Below are 13,187 nucleotides of genomic sequence, written 5' to 3'. Positions count from 1 at the left end.
AAGAAAATCCCAAGAACAAACCAGATGTTTGTCTACAGTGAGAGAGAAGAAGAAGTATCAAGTGTAATCAAAAGTAATGAAGCCCACGCGGGTTAGTCAGATTTGTCGGTGGAAGTTGAGTCTGGAAAACGACAATCGGATATTTGATCCAACAGCTACGTCCTACCACCTGCATGGGACTTCACCAGCAGCCACCATATAATTTCTCGGTATTTTCACACACGGTAAAAAAATTATAGTGGGGCCACCAATTTGTATGATTTAAAATATTCATCTATTTATCCTTGCAATAAATTAGACAATATCCCAAAAATCTTCTTCACAAGATGATTTTAACCCTCCAATATATCTGGGGCAGGGACAAATTCGCCCCCTCATATGATGAATTCACCCGCTATTTTCAAAATGAATTGTACAACCCGCACCACATTTCAAAATGGACTTTACAACCCACACCATAGAATGATCCAAACCGTCCATTTGAAAAATAGGGGAATTCATCATAGATGGGGTGGCTCAGGTAGCTCAAAAAATGATATAGATAATAAGGATAGATTATCAGGAACGAGATTCCATTCACACAGTAATTTGAACACCATCTCCTCTTTTGAACTACTTATCTATTCACTACATGTATTTTTTTTGGGATCGAACAAGATTTTAATTTTTGAGAAACAAAGTCCTCACGCTCTCACCTACTGCGTTAGAGACTTAGAGGCTACTGTTCGAATCAAAAAACTTTTCTACTTCCCCAAACCCATTTTACGTGAAGTAACGTGCGGGCGGTACCATGCTTGATATTTGATCCAACAGCTACGTCCTACCACCTGCATGGGACTTCACCAGCAGCCACCATATAATTTCTCGGTATTTTCACACACTGGAAAAAAATTATAGTGGGGCCACCTATTTGTATGATTTAAAATATTCATCTGTTTATCTTGCAATAAATTAGACAATATCCCAAAAATCTTCTTCACAAGACCGTAAGTCTAGTCAAATCAATGGGATGATCTCGGCCCTTCATCTATGATGTCTCGTAGCTCTCACTTACCCTGGGGCCTATTTTCTTATAGGCCAAAAAAAAAAGTATAGTGGGGCCCACCTATTTGTATGATCTGATTCATTCATCTGTTGAGATCCTTGCAGTTGATTAGACTATATCCCAAAAATCTTCTGGCCAATGTATTAAGTGTGAAATGGACATGTACTTTAAAAAAACATGTGTAAAATAAGGATAGATTTTCCTTATCCCTATTTTACTATAGAGATTCCATTTGTCGGCCAATGTATATCGTGGGAAGATAAGATGGGTTTTACCCTCTTACCATGTTCTTACTTCTTGCAACGAAGTAAATAAGCATGACTTTATCGGTGGACTCACTGCCTAAAAAGTAACTCGGGGTCCAACTTGGCCGGGTTGGGTTCCAACCCGGGCCTGGGGTTGAGAATGGTTAATCCTAACCCATTCCACCTCTAAATCTCTCACCCCTAACCACACCTCCAACCCGAAATCCGGTCAGATTGGTTCAGATTCACCTTGGGTCAAACAAAAAATACAATAACCAAAAGGAAATCAAAATAAAATTAGAGGACGGAGGTTGGGTTCGGGTCGGGTCGGTTTGCTAAGGCCTCAACCCTGACCCAACCCAAATTAAGTTAAATCGGGTTGGCTTTTCTTAACCCTAACCTAACCCAACCCAACCCGAGGAAATGCCAACCCAACTCGAGCCAAAATCAACCCGTCGGGTTTGGATTGAGCCCGACCCAAGTTGTCATTATAATATGGGATTCCAATTGTCATTATATATATATGGGATTCCCCCACCCACATCCCTCCGTTTTAATTGGCACAGCCCCCACTAGTGTAAAAGAAAGGGGTGAATGTATCATTCCACTTTTCAAAATAAGTATAAGTATTTTTTTAATGGCTACAAAACCAGTGCCTATGAAAATAGTCTTTATAAGTAAAAAGTTATTTGAAAAATGCTTGCAAAATGAGAAACAATAAGTAGAATTCTTGCAAAATGCTTAAAAAGTTTTTCTTCTTCAACTAAAACTTTCATTACAGATATTTGCTACTCTTTAAATAGAGAAATACATGAGAGATGACGTTCAAGCTTGCTCACTAACTAGTTTAGGGACTTACAAATATAATAAATAGCCTAGGAACTCAAAACATTGACTAGTCAAGGCTGATAAAACACATTTTACTAAAACTGGCATTACTTTCTAACCATTGCTCCACATTTTGACCTTGAGTACTTGTTAGAAAGATCTCAAAAAGACCTAAAATTTTGTAGTTTACCATTTTCCATAATTCTATCATTTAATAGCCTAAAATCATGGTTGAAAATGGTCCAGAAGCTTGTAGCGAGAATTGCACTTGCATCATTCTCCCCCGGTTGAACGTCAAGTGGTCCTTGAGTTGACCTGGTCACTTCCATGATATGGAATAAGATAAAAAAAACACTGAAAGTAGTTGAAACGCCATAATCTTCGGGTGATTGAACTCGAAACGGACCATTCGCACGATCTTGAAGTTCACCAAACTTTGCTTATTCAAGAAGACTCATCCTCGAGTTTTAGATGTATTTTTTTTTTTTTGGTAGATTTTAGATGTGTTTTTTTTAGATGTATTTTCGGGTTGATTTTAGAAGTATATTTTTTTTTGGGTAGGTATCCAAAAGTGGGCTACTGTTGGTACTTTTGTCCTAACATCTCGTTCCCCAGGTTTGGAACGAGATTCCATTCACACAATACATTGGCTAGTCAAATATGTTAGGTGGACTCACCATGTGGAGAGTAAGGATATGTTTTCCCCCAAGTTACCCACAAGATATTCCATTCGCACCATAGGCGTACTAGTCAAATTTTAAAGATTCCATTCACACTTTTCTTTTTTTTGAGAATTAGATGGCCTTCGGAACCAGCTTCTGGTAATGAAAACAAATTCCAGGATTTAGTTTTCTTATTCTTAGGGATTTCATTGTAATCTCCACTAGAAGATGCCCATTATCATGAAGGCAAATTCCTGACAGCCAAACGTGCACTTTGTGAGAGAAGATTTTTATATGCATTTTCTTGGAAATACATGCGAAAAAAAAATCAGAGTAAGGCCCAACTATTTCTTTGATCAAAGAAATTCATCTGTGTACATTAAAAAGTGACTTTTAGTTTTATGCCCATTCCTGAAATTTAATGGGCTCCACTATCACCTCGTCTGATCAGAACCGTTCAGATGAACGACAGCCATAAGTCTTTCAAAAAGACTGTACAGAAACCTTTAATTTGATAAACCAAAGCTTAATTGTTGGCCAACACACACCTTCTGGAACCAAGGTTAGGTTTACACAAATTTGAGGGCCGACTCATCATTAATATAATGGGGAATCCAATCACAGCTTATGCGGGCTACTCAAATTTGCCTGCAGACTCACCATTAATATAATGGGGATTCCAATCACAGCATATGCGGATTACTCAAATTTGCCGGCCGACTCACCATTAATATAATGGGGATTCCAAATTTGCCGGTCGACTCGCCATTAATATAATGGGGATTCCAATCACAGCATATGCGAATTACTCAAATTTGCCGGCCGACCCACCATTAATATAATGGGGATTCCAATCAAAGCATATGAGGATTACTCAAATTTGCCGGCCGACTCAACATGTGGAAGCCTAGGATAGCTCTTCTCTAATTCTTAATATAATGCGACTCCAATCACAACGATTAGTCAAATTTGCCGGCCAACTCAGCCAGCGGAAAATAAGGATAGTACTTCTTTAATTCTTAATTTAATATGGGATTCCCGTTGTCATCATTATATGGGAATTGCTAGCGTCAATTGCAAAAGGCATTTCCCTGCTGGTCCGTCGCATGTCAGACCAACCACCTCGTGAATGGAGACTATATATATATATATAGAACATTTCCTACACACTTGTGTAGGTAAGTTACCTACACACTACCTTAAAATACAGTGGGGGCTCACATTGTTTGGGTGATCCAAACCATTCATTTGAATGCTCCTCACATAGATAGGGTGTCCACAAAAAATCAGATCCATAGGATCACCCTAACCATTCAAACTATGGAGGCAAAAAATGGACTAATTTGTGAAGGTTTATACACGTCCATTTTACCTCCACAAATCGTAGGGTTGGGATGATCTCTTTATATATATATATATATAATTTTTTTAATTTTTTTAATTTTTTGTAGTTGTCAAATAAGCCCTCAAGATCATTCTCTCAACATGCCTTTGGCCTATGGCCCACCAGTGAACAATCCTGACCAGCAAAACTTGAGTCTCTACTAAATTGGTATAATCTCAACATACTGTTTTTTCTATCTAAATTTACCATCTACTCGTTGGTTTCATCGCACGGGGCTGCAACTAGTTACATTTGAAAGCAAGTTCTTCTAGCATATTTGGAGGAACATTGAGATGTTCGAGCGTAATTTTCTAAGGAAAAATATGAAGGGCAGAGGTACATGTTCGGGACTACATATTTGGATGATCTAAACCATTCAACTCTTTCCCAAGTAATGAATTAAAGTTACATAGTAGATTATACGTGTTTAAAAAGCCTCCCACCATAAAAGCTAAAGTGGTACATCTTTTGCCACAGATTTAAAGAAGCACATGAGGAATCAAAATCATGACTAATTTTATAATGGGTACATGTAGTTTTGCATTCTTCTGTGATTCACGATCTGAAGGACGATCCAATAAAAAAAGCATTGTTAAATCTTTATAGAAATCAATATCTGAAACACCCCAGATAAGTCATGCCTCACTTAGCTTAGGGCACGTTTGGATACATATAATTTTGCTTTCTTATTTGATTCATGATATGTCAAGGATGGAAAGAAGAAAAAGATCGTTAAATATATCTAGAAATCAAGATCTAGATAGGCCGTGCATCAAAAATCATCTCCATAGGATGATCCTAACCCTTCAATTAGGGTTCTGACAGGAAAATCAAACCATTGATTTCTTTTGGTCTTTGTCTTACACATGAAATGTCTATTATTGCCATGGGACCAGGGCCATATGGATCGCCTCATGATGTTGTACAAGATCAACCATCTTGGTGAAACCCTAAATGAGGCTTGATGAATCAAGAGCCTAGGACTGGTCAAGTTGTTGTCACTGAAATTTATTCGGACTTATGGTTACCAACAAGGTTTTAAATTTTGACCGAAATCCGAAATTTCGTTCAAAATTTTGAAATTTTGATCGTAATTTCGTTTCCCCCGAGAAATTTAAGGAATTTCACCCACAAATCTAGATTTTTTTAATTATTAATACTTTCCTGAAATTTCAGCCGAAATCACAGGGCCGAAATTTTCTATGAAATAAAATATTATTTTATTTGGTTTCGTGGATTTCTCCCTGAATTTCGGGATTTCTGCCGAAAATTTCGGTTTCGGTCCATTACATCAATGAATCTAATCATAAAGACTAGGTAGAAGTGGGCTCCAATAAATGTCTTCTATGAAGAAGCATAAAAATGACTTTCTTTTTAGCATTTCCTTCCGTGAGATCAGGTCCGTTGATCCAAACAACAATCATAAGTCGAGGTGAATGCGGAGAATGCCTTGATCGATTATCCAAGTTCCTTGATCTATCAAGTCTTGTTGAGGGTTCCTTGATCTATCATCCAAGGTCCGTCATCTATCAAGCCCTGTTGAGGGTTCCTTGATCTATTATCCAAGGCCCTTGATCTATCAACACTACAAGAAAAACATCCTTCACCGACATTCAACTAGCTGCGTTCAAGAAGAGTGCCACTAATATTATACATACACCGACGTTTGTTAAGTTAGACGTTGGTAATAAGTGGATGGGATTCACCCACGGTCATGAGCATGGCAGATTAAAATAACCAGCAACATTATTTTGGGACCGTGGGTGATACATATATGGGTCAAAAGACTTGAAACGTGAAAAACATCCACTTCCCGCTACCCTTTTCTGCTTCCCGCCTCTTTCCCTCTCTCTCTCCTCTCTCTTTTTTCTTTGATTTACTTTGGTTTGGGTTTTTGGGTTTTGAGATTTCTCTTCAGCTTTGTTCGGTGGGGATTTGGGTCTGGCTTTGAGTTTGGGTTAGGGTTTGGTTTTGTTTCGTCCAGATTTTCGCTCAGGTAAATGCATCTCTTCCTTTCTCTGTGCCATTTAGGGTTTTTCTTAACTCCATTCAGCTCTTTTTCCCCCTTTAATCTTTCAATTTCATTCTCGTGTTTCCTCTCTGAACAGATCAACGCCATTTTCGTCCTCTTAGATTGCCTAGGGTTTTCCTCCTTTGTGTTTTTCTTCTTCTATGTTTTATATTATTTTTTTGAAATCTCTTTTTTTTTCTTGCTGTTTTTTATCATTGTCATGGAAGAAGAAATTCAAGCTATGATAGGAAGATATGTTTTGGGATTTTCCCCTCTTTTTGAGTCTCTGAAGAGAAGGAATTCAGTCAACGTGCAAAACATGACCTTATAGATTTTGAAGTTGTCTCTGTTATTTGCTTTTCCTTTCTGTTTTGAATGATTCACAATAATTCAGCAGAAAAAATCTGGAAAGTTTATTGCATTTTAATTGAATATTTTATTTTATTTTTTCTTCGGAGATGTTTTTCTTGCAATCCAAATAGGGCCTAAAAGTAAACCATTTGCAATTCTATCACAACTCAAGTCTCTATCATCTTTCCAATTTAGGGGGAAATGATATGATTATGGTTAATTTAGAGAAATATTATCTTAAATTTAATGTTCCTCTAAGTAAAATTGATTAGGGTTGGTTCAAGTTATCTTTTTCGTAAGTAAGAAATTTTAGAAATATTTTCCTTTCCAATTTTTTCCATAAAATCCCCGCAATCCAAACATGGCCTTAATTCATAACTAGCAACTGAATATTTTTCCCATGCACTCATTTTATCTTTATTGGGTTTGATATTTCCCATCCTTTTTTCTATTTTTTTTCCATGCTATTGATTTCTCTCTTTCTTCTTCGTTAAGAGAAAAGGACTATCTTCATTCATAGTTTCCGCGGCAGTTCAACATTTGATGGGATCCTTGACAAGAACTGAAGGTTTCCATTTTGCGGTGGTGAGTTTTCTAGGTTTTTAGGGCTTTATGCGAGATTGACTTGAAAATTTCAATTTATTATGATGAAATGCTCCCTTTTTTTTCATTATGTTCTGCTTCTGAACTCTGTCTTTCTCTAGGGTTCTACTACTTTGATTTGGAGTTTTCAAAGTTTAATTTTTTATTTTAAGTTCTGAATTCTCTAGAATAGTAAGCTCAGTTAGGGGGAATGTGGTGTTTCTGAACTGTTCGGTGGGAGAATGAGATCCAATTTTTGAATGTTTATATATATTTGAAATTGATGAAAACTACATTGTAAATAGATCAAATAAAGCTGAGTTGAAGACTTCTTTTGCGAAAACCACCAAGGGAAATAATCATCTTACGGCATGCTTTGAACTTGGTTTTATTTTGGTAGAAGGGTTAGACTCTTTTGATGAGGCATGATGAAAAATGCCCTTTAAGATGCCTTTAAGCTGATGATTTTTGTGTGTTTCTTTTTTGTTAGCAAGATGGGATTGAACCTACAACCTCAACTTAGTTGGTTGTCATTTAATTACAATTCTTGTAATAGTTCATACGGCCCAAATTATAACAAAACAACATAATAATTTTGTTGGAACACCAAATCAATTGTTCTACCTAGGGGTGCAGATTGGGTCGATTTTTGGGAATTTGGGTTGAACTTTTACCACTTTTTAAACATGCAGCTAAGTGCATATGTTTTATTAATCACTGATGTAGATCTCCCTTTTTTATATTACAGGTCATATCTTTATCATTCAGTCATGGCAAAGTGGAAGAATATCCCCACCTCCCATGACTCACAGCCACCCTCTATGAGGAGACATATACACTCCTCCGCCCAGAGGATAGAGCCTCACGCACCTTGCATGGCAGTTGGGACGCTCACATCTTACATGGCAGATGAGACACTCCCACTTTCAGAGTGGCAAGAGCCGCTCACACATTCAGAGACGCAGGAGATGAGCCCACATTCAGATGCACATGAGCTTATCCCACCTTCACAGGATCTCCATTCGTCTTCCCATTTCGTCCCCTCCTCATCGAAGAGGACTCGAGGGGCCACACATTGCAAAGATACGTGGGGTTCTAAAGAGAAAAAAATTGTGGAATTTAATGAGCTTGGGCAGCCTGACTGTCCAAAAGCTTGCAAATTGGCGAATTTCCTCGGGACTGTAGCGAGAATGGGCGATAAGTTGCCGCTTACTTATCTTGACTGGAGGAAGATGCCAAAGCAAAATAAAGATGACGCATGGAATATTGTTATGGTATACTGAAATGCAAACATTTGTCTTTGTTTCTTCATCATCAAATTGCCAATTATAGTATATTCCGGTCTTTTTTTACATGTAATGTAGGAAAAATGGGCTTTTGGTGATAGCCATATGGGTTGGGTTATTGCAAACATCGGAAGGAAGTGGCGGGAATGGAGGTGTACCCTGAAGACAAGCTATTTTGACGAGGATCTTCCGCCGCCACTAGATAGAATTACTGAGTCGCACTACCGATTTCTGTGTGACCACTGGAGTACACGAGCATCGAAGGTACGATTTAATGTTAAATAAATTTTGGGTTCTTCTAAGTACAAAAGAATGAAATTGAATATTTTTTGGATGTCATGATTTAGGACCTTTGCATTCAAAACAAAGCGAACCGCGCCTTACAAATGATAAAACACACCGGTGGGACAAAAAGCAACGCAGTGTATTGGAAAGAGGAGGTAATTTCAATAATGACTTCAATTGATTTACTTGTCAACTCTTCGATACTGACAAACAATGATATTTTTCTATGATGACAGACCGTCAAGAATGGTAAGCCTCAAAGCCGTGGAGATATCTTCATACGTCCCCACCGAAAGAAAGACAAAACGCCTTATGATGATACCTGCAAAGCCATTATAGTAAGTTTCCTAACATTCGTAGTTAATCTACTATATTACTCTTGATATTACAATTTATATAAAATTTGACTATTTCACCTTCTCTTTATTGCAGGCACAGATAGAGGACATCCAGACTCAGCATCCTGAGTCTAGGTCCTCAGTTGCCCCAGATGATGACTTAGGGCGGGTCTTTGGGGCAGAGAAACGGGGCAGGGTGCGCATGCTGGGACCTAGACCTACCCCATCTAGGTTGTTTGGCTCTTCATCAGGTGGTGGGATGTGGCAGGAGAAGGCTGCATCACTTGAGCGGGCCAATGGACAACTGAACGATGAGGTGGCGCGTATGAGTGTGAGGCAGTCCGAAATGGAGCGACAGATAACGACGCTGCTTTCTCATTTTCAGGGCGTTCAAAGTAGCAATGTATGTATATAATTTATTTTGCATTTAATAGATCTACTTGTTCAGTCGTTCCTTCACATATCTACTATGTTGTTTTTTTACTTAGGCATCTAGCGATCTTACTCCTCCACAGCAGCATGTACCCCCCACTAGCAGCCAGGGAGATGAGATTCTAGTAAGACCGGAATAAATTTAGTGACTTTTAATCTATATCATATGGCAAAATTCGTCCGAATTAAATAATATATGATTTTATTTCTGATTATTTGGCTTTTCCTAAGGTTACATTAATGAGCATTCGACGCGGGGGGGGGGGGGGGGGGGGGGGGGTGTCAGAGTTGCACGTGGTGTTCGTATGAGCGTCGATCCATGACATGTAGTTGATGACGAGCCATTAGGGGAGTTTTTTACCGAGGTCCAAATCTCGGTCGCAGTGGTTCTGAACGAGCATCTTGTAAGACTGTCTGAATTCTTCACATGTATGGGAGATGCGGTAGGAGCACCAATCGCTTGGCCATCCCACCTAGTAAGTAAATGATATACAAGGCATGAATTTATTGGTGGTTGATGATATTTTTATTGACAAGTATACTAATTTTTGTCAATACTTTTGCATTTCATTTGGCTTCGCTTGCACTTAATTAGTTTTTTTGATCCATTGTATTACACTTCCTCATCTTACTGTCGTAGAACCTTTTTGGTTTTTGTATATGTTTGGTGTTGGGATGGTGATGGTAATGCTGATCGTGGGGGAGGTGGTGATGGTGATGGTGATGGTGATCCTTTCTATTAAACACTCTGTCTGTTTTTTGTAAAATTATACCTTTCTATTAGTTTGGGAAGATTTGCTTATGAGCCTGCACATGAACTTATATTTCCTGTTTGGTTCAGAAATGAAACATGGAACTTTGATGACTAGAAATGAAACATAAAAATGACTTTCTTTTTAGCATTTCCTTCCGTGTGATCAGGTCCGTTGATCCAAACAACAATCAAAAGTCGAGGTGAATGCGGAGAATGCCTTGATCGATTATCCAAGTTCCTTGATCTATCAAGCCTTGTTGAGGGTTCCTTGATCTATCATCCAAGGTCCGTGATCTATCAAGCCCTGTTGAGGGTTCCTTGATCTATTATCCAAGGCCCTTGATCTATCAAGCCTTGTTGAGGGTTCAGCCAAAACAAGTTAAGGGTGTGCTAGGCAACCGTCATTAAAAGGGTTTCTCTGCAGAGAATGTGAAAAGCAAAAATAAATAAATGCCGAAAAGCTAGTTCAGCAAACATGACCCGCCAAGCCCATTTCCCACTGTTTAAGTTTTCTATGTGAGTAAAGGATGGGATTCAGTGGAGCGAGTCGGAGTTGCTTCCATAGATTCTCATTAATCTGCCCCAATTTTAAGGGAGAGAATGAGAAGCCTTGCTGAACACACCCTAAGTTGTTGATTTTGTATTCTTTTTATCATAGACAGGGGACGAGCATTTGGGATGGGACCGGGACCATGCGGATCGCCTCATGAGGTTTAACATAATCTATGGTCCAGATTTCACATCATGCCTCATATATACGCCCCTTTCTACTAGGGGTGCAACTTGGGTCGGGTCAACCCGAACCCGACGGGTTCAACCCGATTTTTTGGGCGGGTTGAGTTGAACTTTTCTGGGTTGGATTCGGGTCCGGGTTGGGAATTGTCAACCCGACCGAAAATTGGGTTTGGTTGGGTTGGGGTATCGGGCAACCTGACCCGACCCGTAACCCGACTAATATAGTAATTTGTATTGATATTTCACGTTTTTTATGAGTTTTGCCGTTTGGGGGATTTTTCGAATGTTGCTGGGTTGGAAACCGCAATCTATAATTGATTCACTAATTCATTTTGTATTGCATATTCAGATTTGATCATTGTATTATGTAAAAAAAAGAAGAGACAAAACAAATATAGACTTTGAAAATGAATGATGTATGGTGCCAGTAGAGTGGAACGATGATAGGTTGCTTTGCTTTTCTAGGTAACAAGCATTTGCTTAGCAGGTCAACCCAACCCAATCCAACCCGACTTAGGAAATCGGGTTGGGTTCGGGTTCGGGTTGGGGAAAAACAAATCCGGGTTGGGTCGGGTTGGGTTGGCCTCCCAACCCGACCCGAGTTGCACCCCTACTTTCTACACCACCTTGAAAACACTCACTTTCCAAATAACCTTTTATTTTTAAAAACTATTTTCAAAAGCAGTCATTTTGAAGCCATTAAAAAAACACTTATTTTTAAAAGCGGAATGATACATTCACCCCTTTCCTTTACTTTACAGTAGAGGGGGGCTGTCGCAAGTTAAAAGGAGGGATGGGGCTGGGTGGATATATCACTTTCCTTTTGAAACTATCCAATTGTGGTTTGTGGTTGGAATCCCATATAGATAATGAGGGATTTTGCTAGGGTCCATCGCCTAGGACATTTTGTGGACAGTCCCTCATCAGGCCTCAATCCCACGTGGCTATTAAACAGTTTAGAAAAAAATTGAAAAAAGACTCCTTAAAACTCTGCCCAAATCTCTCCCCCTTAATCCTTCTCCAACCTAAACACTCGGTAAAAAATTCAGTAGTTTCTTTTTTTAACGGCATATTTATTGGCATAAACATATGACATGCCTAAATTTTTCCAAACGTGAAAACGCCTGTTATAGAAAGCCATGCCTAAATTTCGCCAAAAGTGAAAATGCCTGTTTATAGAAAGCCTTTCTCTCTCTCTCTCCTCACCAGATGAGCCAGATCACTCCTTTTCCGATAGATCCTCACACAGGAACTTGGTTGGGGTAGGACTTTTACAGTTCTCTCTCCCTCTTCGAACCCCTCTATCTCGGTTATTTTTGCGCCATCTAAAAGATTCACATGTATGCCTCTCTATCAACAAAATTCTTTATATTTTCTTCTGTTGCCATTCTTTGCAGTAAAATTCCTTTCGATTTGGTTCAATATGGATTTCTATTTTTTAGTTGTTGGTTTTGTTTGATGGAAATGGGAGAGTGGAGAGGAAGGAGGAGGCAGCAGGTGGGTTTTGTGTCACATTGGTGCCATGCGATTGCCATCCGTTTGATTTTATTTTCTTTTTAATGGGAATGCCCTGAGCCTGGTTAGATTGTAATACATGTGAAGTAGCCAAACTAATTAGGCGATGTTGCACCCAAATTACAGTTTCGGTTTACCTCTAGACGCATCATTCCCACCTGTTTTGGAAACAAGCTTATGATCTCTCGTTGTATTTAAATGAAGGCTCCTACCTCTGGACTGTGTACCTACCAGCTAATCTATCACCTTAGTAATGGAAATATAATATCGTTGATGTACATTGCAGGCATATTTACTTATAATTTTTGCCATATCATGGTCTTGGATCAGTTGTGATAAAATTCATTTGGGGTTAATTGCCCATCGCCACTATTTATTTAATGGTTGCAAGATCAAGTTGGAAATGGCGAAGTCAGTGACCCATGTTCAACCGACAAAGCCTCACTTTAATTTTTCATTTTTCTTAGGTATTTTTTATTTAGCCAAGGGATGTATAATCAAGACCGTTGATCCAGTGGACCATCATGAAAATACTCCACATCCATAAGATTATGGTCCACAAAAACCAACGCTTCAATAGTTTTTGGCGTATAGATCAAGTAATAGTTTCCATTGCAATGCGTCCTGTCATTACTCTATGCAGATTGAGTAGGAAGATACACTAATTGACACTTTGTTTCATTGTAAAATCTATGATTATATAGCTAATACCTATATTCATTTATTGATAAATT

Source organism: Tasmannia lanceolata, unplaced genomic scaffold (genome assembly GCF_043159265.1).
Source record: "Tasmannia lanceolata isolate RefF3 unplaced genomic scaffold, GAP_Taslan_0.1 ptg000006l, whole genome shotgun sequence".
Lineage (NCBI taxonomy): Eukaryota > Viridiplantae > Streptophyta > Magnoliopsida > Canellales > Winteraceae > Tasmannia > Tasmannia lanceolata.
The sequence above is the reverse complement of the archived record's forward strand: the minus strand, read 5'-3'. Positions refer to the sequence as shown.